Genomic DNA, 18999 nt, shown 5'->3' with positions numbered 1-18999 from the left:
CTAGAGCTCTCCCTCACTGCTCAGCCCATGCAAAAGATCTCAATGATAGAAAGTTGTACAGGGAGTGCAGAATTATTAGGCAAGTTGTATTTTTAAGGATTAATTTTATTATTGAAAAACAACCATGTTCTCAATGAACCCAAAAAAAACTCATTAATATCAAAGCTGAATATTTTGGAAGTAGTTTTTAGTTTTAGCTATTTTAGGGGGTTATCTGTGTGTGCAGGTGACTAATACTGTGCATAATTATTAGGCAACTTAACAAAAAACAAATATATACCCATTTTCAATTATTTATTTTTACCAGTGAAACCAATATAACATCTCAACATTCACAAATATACATTTCTGACATTCAAAAACAAAACAAAAACAAATCAGTGACCAATATAGCCACCTTTCTTTGCAAGGACACTCAAAAGCCTGCCATCCATGGATTCTGTCAGTGTTTTGATCTGTTCACCATCAACATTGCGTGCAGCAGCAACCACAGCCTCCCAGACACTGTTCAGAGAGGTGTACTGTTTTCCCTCCTTGTAAATCTCACATTTGATGATGGACCACAGGTTCTCAATGGGGTTCAGATCAGGTGAACAAGGAGGGAAATGTCATTATATTTTCTTCTTTTATACCCTTTCTTGCCAGCCACGCTGTGGAGTACTTGGACGCGTGTGATGGAGCATTGTCCTGCATGAAAATCATGTTTTTCTTGAAGGATGCAGACTTCTTCCTGTACCACTGCTTGAAGAAAGTGTCTTCCAGAAACTGGCAGTAGGACTGGGAGTTGAGCTTGACTCCATCCTCAACCCGAAAAGGCCCCACAAGCTCATCTTTGATGATACCAGCCCAAACCAGTACTCCACCTCCACCTTGCTGGCGTCTGAGTCGGACTGGAGCTCCCTGCCCTTTAGCAATCCAGCCACGGGCCCATCCATCTGGCCCATCAAGACTCACTCTCATTTCAATCAGTCCATAAAACCTTAGAAAAATCGTCTTGAGATATTTCTTGGCCCAGTCTTGACGTTTCAGCTTGTGTGTCTTGTTCAGTGGTGGTCGTCTTTCAGCCTTTCTTACCTTGGCCATGGTCTCTGAGTATTGCACACCTTGTGCTTTTGGGCACTCCAGTGATGTTGAAGCTCTGAAATATGGCCAAACTGGGGGCAAGCGGCATCTTGGCAGCTGCACGCTTGACTTTTCTCAGTTCATGGGCAGTTATTTTTGCGCCTTGGTTTTTCCACACGCTTCTTGCGACCCTGTTGACTATTTTGAATGAAACGCTTGATTGTTCGATGATCACGCTTCAGAAGCTTTGCAATTTTAAGAGTGCTGCATCCCTCTGCAAGATATCTCACTATTTTTGACTTTTCTGAGCCTGTCAAGTCCTTCTTTTGACCCATTTTGCCAAAGGAAAGGAAGTTGCCTAATAATTATGCACACCTGATATAGGGTGTTGATGTCATTAGACCACACCCCCTTCTCATTACAGAGATGCACATCACCTAATATGCTTAATGGTAGTAGGCTTTCGAGCCTATACAATATGGAGTAAGACAACATGCATAAAGAGGATGATGTGGTCAAAATACTCATTTGCCTAATAATTCTGTACAGGGTGTATGTCCACGTACCTTAGACTGAGTGACACCTTCAAGCCCTATAATAGTGAGGGGACACGACCACCGGCTCCCTGCGCACAATACGGAGGGAGTCAGGGTCACCTAGAATCAAGCCAACAGGAAAACACAAATACAAAAATAGACTTATCTTGAGGAACCAGCAGTAGCAACTTCAAGCAGTGAAACCAATCCAGGAAGTAGTATAAACCACAAAGTGAAGCTGTATGGGAGGAGATACAGTACAGACTAAAAGTTTGGACACACCTTCTCATTCAAAGAGTTTTCTTTATTTTCATGACTATGAAGGCATCAAAACTATGAATTAACACATGTGGACTTATATACATAACAAACAAGTGTGAAACAACTGAAAATATGTCATATTCTAGGTTCTTCAAAGTAGCCACCTTTTGCTTTGATTACTGCTTTGCACACTCTTGGCATTCTCTTGATGAGCTTCAAGAGGTAGTCCCCTGAAATGGTCTTCCAACAGTCTTGAAGGAGTTCCCAGAGATGCTTAGCACTTGTTGGCCCTTTGCCTTCACTCTGCGGTCCAGCTCACCCCAAACCATCTCGATTGGGTTCAGGTCCGGTGACTGTGGAGGCCAGGTCATCTGGCGCAGCACCCCATCACTCTCCTTCATGGTCAAATAGCCCTTACTTTCAAAGTTTTCCCAATTTTTCGGCTGACTGACTGACCTTTATTCTTAAAGTAAGGATGGCCACTCATTTTTCTTTACTTAGCTGCTTTTTTCTTGCCATAATACAAATTCTAACAGTCTATTCAGTAGAACTATCAGCTGTGTATCCACCTGACTTCTCCTCAACGCAACTGATGGTCCCAACCCCATTTATAAGGCAAGAAATCCCACTTATTAAACCTGACAGGGCACACCTGTGAAGTGAAAACCATTTCAGGGGACTACCTCTTGAAGCTCATCAAGAGAATGCCAAGAGTGTGCAAAGCAGTAATCAAAGCAAAAGGTGGCTACTTTGAAGAACCTAGAATATGACATATTTTCAGTTGTTTCACACTTGTTTGTTATGTATATAATTCCACATGTGTTAATTCATAGTTTTGATGCCTTCAGTGTGAATCTACAATTTTCATAGTCATGAAAATAAAGAAAAACTCTTTGAATGAGAAGGTGTGTCCAAACTTTTGGTCTGTACTGTATATAGGGAGGCATCACTGCTAATAGATGACAGCTGGGAGAGGGAGAAGAGATGTCAAAGCGAAAGCAAAACAAAAGAACATCATGCAGGAGGTACTGAAGAACGTCTATCAGAACTTCTCAGAGATCTGGCGGTGACAGTACCCCTCCCTCTACGAGTGGACTCCAGACACTCAGAGCCCACCTTCTCAGGATGGAACCTATGGAATACCCTGAGAAGACGAGTGGCCTTAATGTCCGCCACTAAAACCCACATCCTCTCCTCAGGACCATAACGCTCCCAATAAACGAGGTACTGAAGAGAACCGCGGACAATACGAGAGTCCACAATCCTAGAGACCTGAAATCAAGATTACCATCAACCACAATCGGAGGAGGAGGCAAAGAGGGAGAGTACAGTGGGTTGAACATAAGGTTTTAATAGGGACTTGTGAAAAATATTATGGATCTTCCAATTCTGAGGAAGATCAAGACGGTAGGCAACGGGATTGATGACGGACAAGATTTTGTAAGGCCCGATAAACTTAGGACCCAATGGTGACTTATCAGAGGACTCCTGACGACGGTTATTTAAAGCAAACTCAGTGTAACGGTCACGTCCACACACACACAGGGGGAAGGATAGTGACCACTGCGCTCCACCCTCACCCCTGGCCCTGCCTACTTGCCTCACGAGTCCTGATGACAGGGGACAACTGGACGACAGTCCCTAACTTAGGATACGTGCAGGAAGACAGACAAGACAAAATACGGAACATGAACGGACCGGGTCAGAACCAAAGAGAGCTACGCAGTACAAAGGGTTAAGCAAAGAATGGTCAGGAGAAGCCGGGGTCAAATACCAGGAGAGTAAAGAAGTACAAGAGGAGTCCTAAGAGAGTAGTCAGGTGGGAGCCGAGGTGACAATACCAGGACGGATGTGCAGTACAGGAGGAGCAGGCAAAGGATCGTCAGGGAACGGAATCAGGTGAGTATTCAGTAGTCTAACAAATAGTCAGGAACCTAGAAATTAACAGGCAACCTGTGGCTAGCAGGCTGCCTGTATTTATAGTGGGGAGTGAGGGTTATGTGACGTGGCCAGCGTCACATGACCGACAGACCAACCAGTTGAGCACCGAGTGATCAGCTCGGCGCTCAAGGCAGACTTAGGAGCAGGAAGCCACCCAGCAGTAAAGCCGCCCTGGGAATGAGGTCAAACACAGATCCTCATTCCCAAAGCTAAGCACAGTTCTGCGGGCGATGGGGGACCGAGTGCACCTTTGGAACCCCGTTACACTCAGCAAGGGAGAGAAAAGAACACCAATCCTCCTGATTCTCCACCACAAAACAGCGCAGATATGTCTCCAGATTTTGATTGACGCGCTCTGTCTGGCCATTCGACTGCGGGAGGAAAGCAGAAGAAAATGACAACCGAACCCCCAAGCGAGAACAGAAAGCCTTCCAGAATCTGGAAACAAACTGCGTGCCCCTATCAGAGACTATGTCTGAAGGAATACCATGCAATTTGACAATGTGATCAATAAATGCTTGCGCCAGCGTTTTAGCATTGGGCAACCCAGGAAAAGGAATAAAATGCGCCATTTTGCTAAAACGGTCCACCACCACCAGAATCACAGTCTTCCCTGAGGAACAAGGCCAGTCCGTAATGAAATCCATGGACAGATCTGTCCAAGGACGGGAAGGAATGGGTAACGGAAGGAGAGGACCTGATGGCCGTGAATGAGGGACTTTGGCACGAGCGCAGGTCTCGCAGGCTGCCACAAAAACCCTCAACCGACTTACGAAGAGCCGGCCACCAGAATCTCCGAGCAATGAGATCCACTGTGGCTCTACCCCCCCGGGTGCCCAGCAAGGACCGTATCGTGGTGCTCCTTAAAAAACTTGTGTCGTAAAGCGAGAGGCACAAACAACCTCCCAGGGGGACAAAGATCAGGAGCCTCTGCCTGGGCTGCCTGAACCTCTGCCTCCCAATTCAGAATAAAGAGCAGACACAACCACCCCTTCAGCCAAAATGGGACCTGGGTCTTGAAAGTTCCCCCCTCCCGGAAAACAACGTGACAGGGCATCCGCCTTCACATCTTAACCCCAGGGCGGAACGTGACAACAAATCAAACCTTGAAAAGAACAAAGACCATCTGGCCTGTCTCGGGTTCAGACGCTTGGCTGACTCCAAGTAGGCCAGATTCTTATGGTCGGTAAACACAGTAATAGGGTGTCTGGCTCCCTCTAGCCAATGGCGCTATTCCTCAAAAGCTAACTTGATGGCCAACAACTCCCTATCTCCCACATCGTAATTTCTCTCTGCGGAGGAGAGTTTCTTCGAGAAAAAGGCACATGGTCGCCATTTGGCAGGAGAGGGACCCTAAGACAAGACCGCACCCACACTCACCTCAGAAGCTTCCACCTCAACAATGAAGGGCAGTACCAAGATGGGAGCGGAAGCAAAACTCTCTTTGATACTAGAAAAGGCCTTACGCGCCTCTACCGACCAGGAGGAAAAATCTACCCCCTTTCTAGTCATATCAGTCAGTGGCTTAACAACAGAGATATAATTCAAAATGAACTTCCTGTAATAATTGGCAAAACTTAAAAAGCGCATCAGCGCCTTCTGATTCTCAGGAAGCTCCCAATCAAGCACAACGCGGACCTTCGCGGGGTCCATCCGAAAACCAGAAGCGGAGAGAAGAAAACCCAGAAATTGAATTTCTGGAACCGCAAACACACATTTCTCCAGTTTAGCATACAATTTATTCTCCCGCAGAATGAGCAAGATCTGACGTAGGTGGTCCCTATGAGTTTTGAAATCAGGAGAAAAAATCAAAATGTAATCTAGATACACTAGTACAAATTTCCCCATTAAATGATAAAAAATGCTGTTCACAAAATGTTGGAAGATGGCTGGAGCATTCATCAAACCAAAAGGCATAACCAAATTCTCAAAATGGCCCTCAGGGGTATTGAAGGCCGTTATCCATTCGTCCCCTTCTCTGACCCTGACCAGGTTGTATGCCCCTCTTAAATCCAACTTGGAAAAAACTTTAGCCCCAACAATCTGGTTAAACAGGTCCGGGATCAGAGGAAGCGGATAAGGGTTACGAATTGTGATACTGTTCAGCTCCCTGAAATCCAGACATGGTCTTAAAGAACCATCTTTTTTCTTAACAAAAAAGAAACCAGCGGCAACAGGTGACTTTGAGGGTCGTATGTGTCCCTTTCTCAGGCTCTCAGAGATATAAGAACGCATAGCGACCCTTTCAGGTTGGGAGAGATTGTACAAACAAGATTTAGGCAGCTTGGCGCCTGGGATGAGATTAATAGGGCAATCGTACTCCCGGTGAGGGGGCAGCTCCTGAACACCACTCTCAGAAAACACATCCAATAATTCAGAAAGAAAAGATGGTATAGTATTAGTAGAAACCTCTGAAAGAGACGTCGAGAGGCAATTCTCTCTGCAAAAGTCACTCCAACCATTTATTTGCCTCGCTTGCCAATCAATGGTGGAGTTATGTTTAGTGAGCCAGGGTAGCCCCAACACTAGAGGAGTAGGTAACCCGCCTAGGACGAAACATGACACATCCTCAACATGAGCATCACCCACAGTCAAACGGATATTGTGAACTATGCTCTTTAATGATTTTTGAGAAAGTGGAGCGGAATCAATAGCAAAAACAGATATGTCCTTTCCCAAAGTGCATACCTGGAAACCATGTGTTGTAGCAAATTGATTATCAATGAGATTGACAGCTGCTCCACTATCTACAAAAATCTCACAATGTTCTTGTGAGGTAGGTAGGACAAAACGGGAACTACAAGCAAACAGAAAACCTCCAATTTCCGCATCACCCTTGCCAATAGTAACAGATGGAACGTTTTTAGAGGACTTTTTTCTTTTTGTTTCTTTATTATTCTCTAAAAACTCCCTGAATCTCCTAGAGGGACAAACATTTGCCAAATGATTTATACCTCCACAACAGAAACAAACCCTCCTCTGAGAGCTGAATCCTCTGTTGTTAAAGGCAAGCAAACCCAACTGCATGGGCTACTGCTCAAAGCGGATTGAGGAAGACTGAGACCCCTGCGCACTGAATGAGACCACCCCACTGTCCTTGGAGTGAGTATGACAAGAAGGAGTGATCTCTCCTCTCTCTCTAAGACGCCTGTCAATACAAACAGCCCAGACATGGCAGACTCCAAGGAGGTAGGTCTCTCATGAAAGGCAAATGCATCCTTCAATCCCTCTGAAAGACCATGGCAAAATTGACTTCGGAGTGCAGCATCATTCCAACCAGTATCAGCTGCCCATCTCTGAAATTCTGAACAGTATAACTCTGCGGATTGTTTACCCTGGTATAAAAGACGCAGTTTAGATTCAGCCAGAGCAACACGATCCGGATCATCATATATCTGACCCAGGGCTACAAAAAATTCATCCACTGATCGGAGGGGCCATGCCCCCACCGGCAGCGAAAAGGCCCAAGACTGAGCGTTATCCCTGAGCAGTGAGATGATGATCCCCACCCTCTGCTCCTCATCACCAGAGGAATGGGGAAGTAGGCGAAAATGGAGTTTGCAAGCCTCTCTAAAACGAACAAAATTCTCACTACCCCCAGAGAAGGTTTCTGGAAGCGAGATCTCAGAACAAACTCCATGAACGCAAGGAGAACCGGTCACCTGAAACTGAGATAGTTTTACGGAGCTCTGCGACCTCCAGTGAAAGACCCCGCATGCGATCCGTCAAGGCTAAAACTGGATCCATGCTTAAGACGGTTTTGGCGGTTTATAATGTCACGGATGGTGTAGCAGGAAACAATAAGTAACAAATAAAGATCCGACTGACTTGATCCCAAACTAAGGAAAAAAAAGGGTGAGCCCTATTAATGCCCTAGAGCTCTCCCTCACTGCTCAGCCCATGCAAAGATCTCAATGATAGAAAGTTGCATGTCCACGTACCTTAGACTGAGTGGCACCTGCAAACCCTATAATAGTGAGGGGACACGACCACCGGCTCCCTGCACTCAATACGGAGGGAGTCAGGGTCACCTAGAATCAAGCCAACAGGAAAACACAAATACAAAAATAGACTTATCTTTAGGAACCAGCAGTAGCAACTTCAAGCAGTGAAACCAATCCAGGAAGTAGTATAAACCGCAAAGTGAAGCAGTATGGGAGGAGATATATAGGGAGGCAATCACTGCTAATAGATGACAGCTGGGAGAGGGAGAAGAGATGTCAAAGCGAAAGCAAAACAAAAGAACATCATGCAGGAGGTACTGAAGAACGTCTATCAGAACTTCTCAGAGATCTGGCGGTGACACTTTCCACTCCTCCCTCATGTGCCCTCTGTGATGCCGGAATATGACGTAATTCCGGCCCCGACATACTAAACGGCGCGCTGGAGGACTGAGGAGCTGCACCACACTGGACCCCAGGGAGGTGAGTGTTTAAGTGTTTGACTGAGTGAGTGTCTGCCTGTGTATTTGTCAGTGAGTGAGTAAGTGAGTGAGTGAGTGAGTGAGTGTATGTATGTATGTCTGTCTTTCTGTCAGTAAATGTATGTGTGTCTGTCATTGAGTGTCTGTGTGTGTAGAGAGAAGATACCAGGACCACACAGAGTAGAAGCCAGCTGCTGCAGACAGGACCAGGGCCAGGTGAGCTTCGAGGGGGGGCGCCAAAATGTAGCTTCGCTTGTGTTGGCAAAAGTCCTTGCACCGCCCCTGTCTGTGCCTGCAGGGAAGAGAGGACTGTGAGCTTCAGGAATGGGACAAGGTGAGTAGTTATGTGTTTTTTTGTTTTTAATACAGAGGGGTCACAGAGGACTTTATTACTATGGAGGGGGCACAGAGGACTTTATTACTAAGGAGGGGGCACAGAGGGAATTACTACTCTGGAGGGGGCACAGAAGGCATTACTAATGTGAAGGGGGCACAATGGGAATTTCTACTATGGAGGGGGCACAGAGCCAGAGGGTATTACTACAATGAAGGGGGCACAGTGGGCATTATTACTGTGAAGGGGGCACAGTGGGCATTATTACTATGAAGGGGGCACAATGGGGATTATTACTGTGAAGGGGGCACAATAGGGATTATTACTGTGAAGGGGCACAATGGGGATTATTACTGGGAAGGGGACACAATGGTGATCATTACTGTGAAGGGGGCACAGATAGGGTATTACAACTGTGAAACGGGCACAGAGAGGGCATAACTAATGTGAGGGGGCACACTTTTGTACAAAACTACTGTGAAGGTTGTACAATGAGGGCAATACTACTGTGAGGGGTGTGGGGATTCGCTCTGGTAATTAGGACTAGCGGATGCAGTATAGAGGCAAAGTACACAGTTCTTGAATAATACTGCAGTGTTTATTCACACATTAGTATATAACAAAATGCAGATAAGGTGTATCACAAAACGCAGGTGGCTTAGTGTTTGTTCACACACAAATAAAGTCCATAAACAATAAAAGTCACCTTTTCTCCTGGGTGTTAATGCACACCCTGTTAGCCGTTTAGCCTTATCAAGTTGATAGGCGGCCTGTTCGCCTTTAGAGGGGCCTTAGTCCTCCAGCCCAGCTCAAACCTCAAATCCCAGCACAGCCCTCACTTCACAGCACACACACTCCTGAGCTGTGGGAGGGAGGTAAATCCAGTCATGGGATTCAGCTGGTTCGCTCCGGTTCTCCAGATCCGGTTGTTAAAATTACAGCTGGATCGGAGAACAGTGTTGCTGGCTGAATCCCGATCTGAGCTCGGCAGCAGATGAGGGGGAGATGCAGGAGAGCAAGGGAGAGGCGTCTCCCTTTCCTGCTCCTCTGATAGGCTGCAGGCACTAGGCTTGCAGCCTATCGAAAGGCTGGCGCAGGCGAAGCGATGACATCATCGCGTCCGCATGAGCCGAGATTCGTACTGTGAGGGACACAGGCCGGAAGAGGCCTGCATCGCTACCAGCATGGAAGTATTAGTGTTTTTTTTTCTTTTATGTGGCGCACTATGGGGGCATCGACTGGGAGAATTACTGGCACAAGATCGGGAACACTATGGGGGGCATTACTGGCACATGATGGGGAACACTATGGAACATTACTGGCACATGATGGGGGACCAAATGGGGTACATTACTGGCACATGATGAGGAATACTATGGGAGCATTACTGGCACATGATGGGGGACACTATTGGGGCATTACCGACACATTATGGGGAATACTATGGGGGCATTAGTGACACATGATGGGGGATACTATGGGGGCATTACTGGCACATGATGCGGGACTCTATGGGGCATTACTGGTACATGATGGGTGACACTATAGGGGCATTACTGGCACATCATGGGGGACACTATGGGGCATCTACTGCCACACCATGGGGGACACTATGGGAGCATTACTGGCACATCATGGGGGACAATATGGGGGCATCTACTGGGGGCATTACTGGCACATCATGGGGGTATCTACTATGGGGACATCTCCTGGAACATCCTTGGGGACACTATGGGGGGCATCTACTGGGGGCATTGATGGCACACGGGGACACTATGGGGGCATTGCTGGCATATGGGGGACACTATGGGGGGCATCTACTGGGGGCATTGCTGGCACATGGGGACACTATGGGGGCAATACTGGCACATCATGTGGGACACTATGGGGCATCTTATACTGGCACATTATGGGGCACTAAGAAGGGGCATTTATACTGGTGCATTCTGGGTGACACTATGGGGGAATCTTATACTGGCACATTATGGGGGCACTATAAGGAAGAGGAGAGGAGCCAGGGACATGCACACATAGGGCGTTAATGCCCTTTTTTTTAATGTTGTGCCAAGCGAGCCGACCCACTACAAGTGCGCCGCTAGTCCGCATGCGCCCCCCTCCATCCCGCCGGCGGCAGCGCAATTTATTCACTAATACAATTTATTCATCAGTCCACCCACTCACCAGTGCAGGGTCAGGGTGACAGGGTCCTTTAAGGCTAGTGCAGGGGCTGCCTGGGTAGCGGATGTGCGTAACTCACTTCTGCTATGTCACGTGACCCCCCCCCAGTGGGATTAATGCAGGTGTGACTCTGCTGCCTAAGTTCCCTTAGTGCCTGTCTGCCCTCAATGCCCGCCCTGGTAATACACTGCTCAAAAAAATAAAGGGAACACTTAAACAACACAATGTAACTCCAAGTCTATCACACTTCTGTGAAATCAAACTGTCTACTTAGGAAGCAACACTGAGTGACAATCAATTTCACATGCTGTTGTGCAAATGGGATAGACAACAGGTGGAAATTATAGGCAATTAGCAAGACACCTCCAATAAAGGAGTGGTTCTGCAGGTGGTGACCACAGACCACTTCTCAGTTCCTATGCTTCCTGGCTGATGTTTTGGTCACTTTTGAATGCTGGCGGTGCTTTCACTTTAGTGGTAGCATGAGACGGAGTCTACAACCCACACAAGTGGCTCAGGTAGTGCAGCTTATCCAGGATGGCACATCAATGCGAGCTGTGGCAAGAAGGTTTGCTGTGTCTGTCAGCGTAGTGTCCAGAGCATGGAGGCGCTACCAGGAGACAGGCCAGTACATCAGGAGATGTGGAGGAGGCCGTAGGAGGGCCCTCCATGTGCTCGCCAGAGGTAGCCTGACTGCCATTAGGTACCGAGATGAGATCCTCAGTGCCCTTGTGAGACCATATGCTGGTGCGGTTGGCCCTGGGTTCCTCCTAATGCAAGACAATGCTAGACCTCATGTGGCTGGAGTGTGTCAGCAGTTCCTGCAAGACGAAGGCATTGATGCTATGGACTGGCCCGCCCGTTCCCCAGACCTGAATCCAATTAAGCACATCTGGGACATCATGTCTCGCTCTATCCACCAACGTGACGTTGCACCACAGACTGTCCAAGAGTTGGCAGATGCTTTAGTCCAGGTCTGGGAGGAGATCCCTCAGGAGACTGTCCGCCACCTCATCAGGAGCATGCACAGGCATTGTAGGGAGGTCATACAGGCACGTGGAGGCCACACACACTACTGAGCCTCATTTTGACTTGTTTTAAGGACATTACATCAAAGTTGGATCAGCCTGTAGTGTGTTTTTCCACTTTAATTTTGAGTGTGACTCCAAATCCAGACCTCCATGGGTTGAAAAATTTGATTTGCATTTTTTTTATTTTTGTGTGATTTTGTTGTCAGCACATTCAACTATGTAAAGAACAAAGTATTTCAGAAGAATATTTAATTAATTCAGATGTACGATATGTTATTTTTGTGTTCCCTTTATTTTTTTGAGCAGTGTATATTGTATATGATTTAAAGTCCAGGAACAAAACAAGTATGGAAAGGAACAATAGTTGTAGTGCTTTCCCCTTTGCATACTTGTGGTTGTAGTGCGTTGTCCCTTTGCATACTGGGGATTGTAATGCTTTGTCTCTTTGCATATTAGAGTCTGTAAAGTCTTCTAATGACATCATTTTACCATAATATGTACGGTGAAACAAAAAAAGTAATATTTGTGGATTCTGTCATGTTTACAATTAAAGTATCAAAAAATTCATGGAGAACAAGGTAGCACTTCTAGAAAAATAAGCTGCAGCCTTTCAACTTAAAATCCAAACACCGAACACAGACTTTTGTGCCAATGTCCGTGTTTGAGTGCCCAGACACCAGAATGTTCAGTACAAACCTGAACATTCCGATCCAGGTTCGCTAATCACTATCAGCAACCCATTTGAACATTTACCAAATACTAGTCTTTATCCATATTAACCCCTTCTACCCTGGGCCATTTTTTTACCCTCCTGCCAAGGCAATCTTTTTCAAATCTGACCTGTGTTACTTTATGTGGTAATAACTTTGGAAAAATGTTACTTCTCCAATCCATTCTGAGACTGTTTTCTCTTAACACATTGTACTTCATGACAGTGGTGCAATTTTTTAAATTTTAATTTCTCTGGTTTTAAAACAGAAAGTAATACCTCATAAAATATGTATTACTTAACATTCCCCATATGTCTACTTTATGTTGGCACCATTTTGAAAATATCATTAAATTTTTTGGGATGTTAGAAGGTTTAGAATTTTAGAAGTAGTTTCCAAAACCCACTATTTAAGAACCAGTTCCGTTATGAAGTAATTTTGTGGGGCTTACATAATAGAAACCACCCATAAATTACCCCATTTTAGAAACTACACAAGTTATTCAAAACTGATTTTACAAACTTTGTTAACACTTTAGGTATTCCACAAGAATTAAAGGAAAATGGATATGAAATTTCTAAATTTCACCTTTTTTTCTGTAACACATGAAGGGTTAATAGCCAAACAAAACTCAATATCTATTAGGCCGAATGCACACGGCCGTGGTATGCCGGGCTGGATTCCTGTTCAGAGCAGGAGCGCACGGCGTCATTGGTTGCTATGACGCCGTGCACTTCATGTCGCCGCTGCACTACAGTAATACACTATACGAGTGTTTACAGAAACACCACAAATGTGGTGGTAAGTTGCTGTAAGGGCTCATGGCAGGGCACAGAAGAAAAGGAGGGCCGCATGATTTTTTTAAGGCCTCTTGCACACGACCGTATGGCTTTTTTTGTATTTTGAGGTCCGTTCTTCACGGATCCGTTGTTCAATTTTTTTGTTTCCGTTGTGTTTCCGTTTCGTAGTTCCGCAAAAAATCTCCGTATGGTTTCCGTATGCGATCCGTTGTTTGCGGATTGCAAGCGGAAACATAGAATTTTTAATCATTACTGTAATGTACAGAAATATTTTTAAACAGTGATCACATGGGCAAAGTGGGCATGGATCCACCAAAAACGGATGACATATGGATGTCTTCTGTACAGGGCTGTGGAGTCGGAGTCGAGGAGTCGGAGGCAATTTTAGGTACCTGGAGTCGGAGTCGGCAAAAAATGAACCGACTCCGACTCCTACTAGATTTAAATTGGAATAAAAATAAAAAAAAGCAAGTTTAAATGTCCCAATTCACAAAACGTTATAATTAATTACTGTATTTTTCGCCCATAAGACACACCTAGGTTTTTGAGGAGGAAAATAAGAAAAAAAAAATGTTTTGAACCAAAAGGTGTGCTTTTGGTGGGTTTTGAACTAATGGTGGTCTGTGGATGGCACTGTTATGGGGGCATCTGTGGATGGCACTGTTATGGGGGCATCTGTGGATGGCACTGTTATGGGGGCATCTGTGTATGGCACTGTTATGGGGGCATTTGTGGATGGCACTGTTATTGGGGCATCTGTGGATGGCACTGTTATGGGGGCATTTGTGGATGGCACTGTTATGGGGGCATATGTGGATGGCACTGTTATGGGGGATCATTGTGGGGGCATCTGTGGATGACACATACAGTACAGACCAAAAGTTTGGACACACCTTCTCATTCAAAGAGTTTTCTTTATTTTCATGACTATGAAAATTGTAGATTCACACTGAAGGCATCAAAGCTATGAATTAACACATGTGGAATTATATACATAACAAACAAGTGTGAAACAACTGAAAATATGTCATATTCTAGGTTCTTCAAAGTAGCCACCGTTTGCTTTGATTACTGCTTTGCACACTCTTGGCATTCTCTTGATGAGCTTCAAGAGGTAGTCCCCTGAAATGGTTTTCACTTCACAGGTGTGCCCTGTCAGGTTTAATAAGTGGGATTTCTTGCCTTATAAATGGGGTTGGGACCATCAGTTGCGTTGAGGAGAAGTCAGGTGGATACACAGCTGATAGTCCTACTGAATAGACTGTTAGAATTTGTATTATGGCAAGAAAAAAGCAGCTAAGTAAAGAAAAACGAGTGGCCATCATTACTTTAAGAAATGAAGGTCAGACAGTCAGCCAAATAATTGGGAAAACTTTGAAAGTAAGGGCTATTTGACCGTGAAGGAGAGTGATGGGGTGCTGCGCCAGATGACCTGGCCTCCACAGTCACCGGACCTGAACCCAATCGAGATGGTTTGGGGTGAGCTGGACCGCAGAGTGAAGGCAAAAGGGCCAACAAGTGCTAAGCATCTCTGGGAACTCCTTCAAGACTGTTGGAAGACCATTTCAGGGGACTACCTCTTGAAGCTCATCAAGAGAATGCCAAGAGTGTGCAAAGCAGTAATCAAAGCAAAAGGTGGCTACTTTGAAGAACCTAGAAAATGACATATTTTCAGTTGTTTCACACTTGTTTGTTATGTATATAATTCCACATGTGTTAATTCATAGTTTTGATGCCTTCAGTGTGAATCTACAATTTTCATAGTCATGAAAATAAAGAAAACTCTTTGAATGAGAAGGTGTGTCCAAACTTTTGGTCTGTACTGTATATAATTCCACATGTGTTAATTCATAGTTTTGATGCCTTCATAGTCATGAAAATAAAGAAAACTCTTTGAATGAGGTGTGTCCAAACTTTTGGTCTGTACTGTATATAGCATCTTATCTTATGTGTCATCCACAGATCCCCCCCATAACAGTGTCGCTGTGTAGTGAATGGGGGCCGGCATCTGTCTCTGTAATGGCAGCGGGGCCCTGTGCCTGCTTCATTCATAAAGTGGGCGGAGCAGACGCGTGACGTAGTGAGCTACGCTACGAGTGCCCACCCGGCCTCCTGACTGCGTAAGTGGTACAGCGCTAGATTTAAGATGATTGGAATACTTTAACAATACCCACAAGTTAGATATGATTACCATATACTACAGTGAGCGGGGCCCGGTGTAGTAGAATACAGTGACTGCACCGGGCCTCGCTGCCATTACAGAAACAGATGCCGGCCCCCAGCCCCTCTTCCCTCTCAGCCTATTCACTTGACGGTCGCAGCATTCGCCCCATAAGACGCACTGCTATTTTTCCCCAACTTTTGCGAAAAATACGGTACTTCTCTACTATAAGAAAAAAGGCCAATGCATGCAGTACGTCACGTTACCCCAAAACTAACACGTTAAGTGACCATGAAGAAGCATGCTTTTCATATGCTTCACTATATGGCACGCAACGCACAGTTAAGGAGCGGCAATACTTTCCATTTGTGTTGTGTTCCGCTGTTACAGGGAACGCAACGCCCATGGTTAACCTAGCCTCTCACTGATAACTGATTAAGTAAATAGGTTTTTTGCAGGACTAGATACTTGTATAAGTGAAGGGAATGGATAGTCAATAGTTCAAGACTGAAGCTGTAAACCATTTGAAAAACTGCTGTCATTCAGCTAAGGCTATAAAAACTTGTAAACTCAGATTGTTAGCTTAAACTTTAAACATGACTATGGGATTCTACTAGGGAAATCATGTTTTAAAATAAATGCCCCTTCCTCTGCCCCTTCCTGCATTCTCCCACTGCCCTATCTTCAGCAGAAGATCAGCACACAAAGGAGAAGACAGCAGCTTCCTAGCCAGTACTTCTATGGTAATGACATGTATGTTGCCTTTCTTTCCTTCAAGGAATGTATAAAATACATTCGCATATTAAATACAGAGGAGTCGGAGTCGGGGAGTCGGAGTCGGAAGTACCAAAAACTGAGGAGTCGGAGTCGGAGCATTTATCTACCGACTCCACAGCCCTGGTTCTGTATACAATCCATATTTTTTGGGAACCCATTGACTTGAATGGAACCACAGAACATTATTTGCAGACAGCTCTATCTTTTACCGGAACAGAGATACGGAAATGGAATGCATACGGAGTACATTCCGTTTTTTTGCGGAACCATTGAAATGAATGTGACCGCAAATGGAACCCGCAAAAACAGAACGGAAACGGAAAAAAAACGTTTGTGTGTAAGAAGTCTGATTTTTAGACAATATGAAGGACTGATTTTTAGACACTATGTCCAATTTGAAGCACCCCTAATGCACCCTACAGTAGAAACTAACAAAAAGTGACCATATTTTGGAAACTACGGTATGAGGTGACAGTTTTATTGATATTTTGGGGTACATATGCTTTTTTAGGCAAGGTAACCAAAAAATGGCTGTTCTGGCACAGTTTTTATTTTTTGTTTTTTGCATTGTTCATCTGACAGGTTAGATCATGTGATATTTTTATAGAGCAGGTTGTTACGGATGTGACAATATTAAATATGTCTATTTTTTTGTTTGTTTGTTTCAGTTTTACCTAATAAATATTTTTCGTTTCTCCATATACTGAGAGCCATAGTTTATTATTTTTTTTTGGGCAATTGTCTTATGTGGGGGCTCATTTTTTGCGGGATGAGGTGACGGTTTGATTGGTACTATGGAGTGCATATGACTTTTGGATCATATGGTATTACACTTTTTGTTATGTAAGGTGGCAAAAAATAGCTTTTTTTTTTTTATGATGTTCACCGACGGGTTAGGTCATGTGATAATTTTATAGAGCTGCTTGTTACGGACGTGGAGATACCTAATATGTCTACTTTTACATTTATTTCACTTTAACACAATAAAAAAAATTTTTTTAACAAAGTGTCTCCATATTCTAAAAGCCATTTTATTATTTTTTTTTAATATTATGTAGAGGCTCATTTTTTGTGGGATGAGGTAACAGTTTGGTACTATTTTGGGGGCCATACGCCTTTTTGATCGCTTGGTGTTTTTTTTTTTTATGGTGTATACAGGGCAGATTATGTAAAATATTTATAGAGCCAGTCGTTACAACGTGGCGATACCTAATCACCCCTTAGCAAACACTTTCTATGCCGCGGTCATCGCTGACCACGGCATAGAAAGGGTTAATCTGCCGGCATCTGCTTTTACAGAGATGCTGGCAGATACAGCAAGGGGCCTGGCTATCAGTGACTGCCGCTGCCCCCCACTGATCGGGTGGGCACCGGAGGGAGTGACACCTTCAAGTGTGAATGCGCTTCTATTTTATCCTTGTACAATACAAGACTGTACAAGACAATACAATACAATACAAGACTGAACACATTTGAAACATTTATTGATATATACAAATACATAAGGAAATTAAATGTTTAAATACATTTTGCAGGAATCTCTCCTATAGCTGAAATACAGCCCAGATGATTGAAATACGGGTATATTCACATTGGGTAGAAACTATCCATTTTTAAACCCCCAGGCAAATCTCCAGCCTTAGAAGTATTCAAAGGCATGCTATTAAAAGACCTGCAAAGATGGGAGAAAAAACCATTGGAAAAATGTAATCTGACTAAAAAAGAAAAAGAGACATTGCTAAATATACAAAAAGAAAAAAAAACACCTGCTGATAAGGGCGGGAAGGGGGCAGGATGGTACAAATTATTTTTTTTACAAAATGTTGGAAGATAGAGAAATATATAAGAAATTGAAAAACAATCCCATTGAGAGGTATATGTAACAACTTAAAGACATTTTAAAAAAAGGGAAAGATCCAAAAATATTGGATGATAAAGAATATGGATTCTTACATAACAAGAACCCCAAAATCCCTGTAATATATTTTTTACCCAAAGTCCATAAATATAATAATAATCCCCCACCTAGACCTATAGTATCAGCGCTAGGTTCCTTGCATAGGACAATACATCGATTTTTATTTACAAAACATTTTAAAACCATGCCCTCTTATATTAAAGACTCCACTCAGGTGATACTGAAACTAAGCTGTGAACAGATGCTTTTGTGCACAGCTGACGTCTCCTCGTTATACACAAGTATACCACACAAGAGAGGAATTGATGCAGTGTATGTACTGTTGTCTAGAGACCTGGAGATGAATGAGACGCAGAGGCTCTATACGTTATGTCCTTTACCATAACTATTACTGGTGGGATTTTTACCTACAGGAGATTGGCCATGGGGGCAAAATTTGCACCTAGTTATGCAAATATGTATATGGCCCTATGGGAAGAGACACTCATCTATATGGCACCACCTAAGGGTCTAGTTAAATGGTGGGACTGTATAGATGACTGTCTCTTGCTATGGAGAGGTTCAAGGGAGCATGATTGGGGCATAAGTTTAACTTGGTACATTGATGAGTGCAGTATTAATTTTTTGGATCTTATTATTTACAAAGAAAAACAGATTTCACACCAAAACATATTTTAAACCTGCTGTGAACAGCTACATAGAAAAACACAGCTGTCATCTTTCTCCATGGTTAGAAAATGTCCCAAAGGGACAATTTATGAGATTAAAAAAGAATTGTACTGAAAGTGAGAAATATATGGTGTAACACCCCAGAGTTGTGTTACTACACGCCTCTACCCAGCTATTATCTTCTAAGAGCCTTTATAC

At 44.2% G+C, this 18999-nt stretch overlaps 1 protein-coding gene across 1 annotated transcript in view; it reads right to left on the bottom strand.

The window, feature by feature from the left end:
• The window catches only part of ANKRD33B (ankyrin repeat domain 33B), a 524055-nt gene that overhangs the window by 289320 nt on the left and 215736 nt on the right, over positions 1-18999 (bottom strand). The window lies entirely within an intron of this gene.

Source organism: Bufo bufo, chromosome 5 (assembly GCF_905171765.1).
Source record: "Bufo bufo chromosome 5, aBufBuf1.1, whole genome shotgun sequence".
Classification (NCBI taxonomy): domain Eukaryota; kingdom Metazoa; phylum Chordata; class Amphibia; order Anura; family Bufonidae; genus Bufo; species Bufo bufo.
The sequence above is the reverse complement of the archived record's forward strand: the minus strand, read 5'-3'. Positions and strand labels throughout refer to the sequence as shown.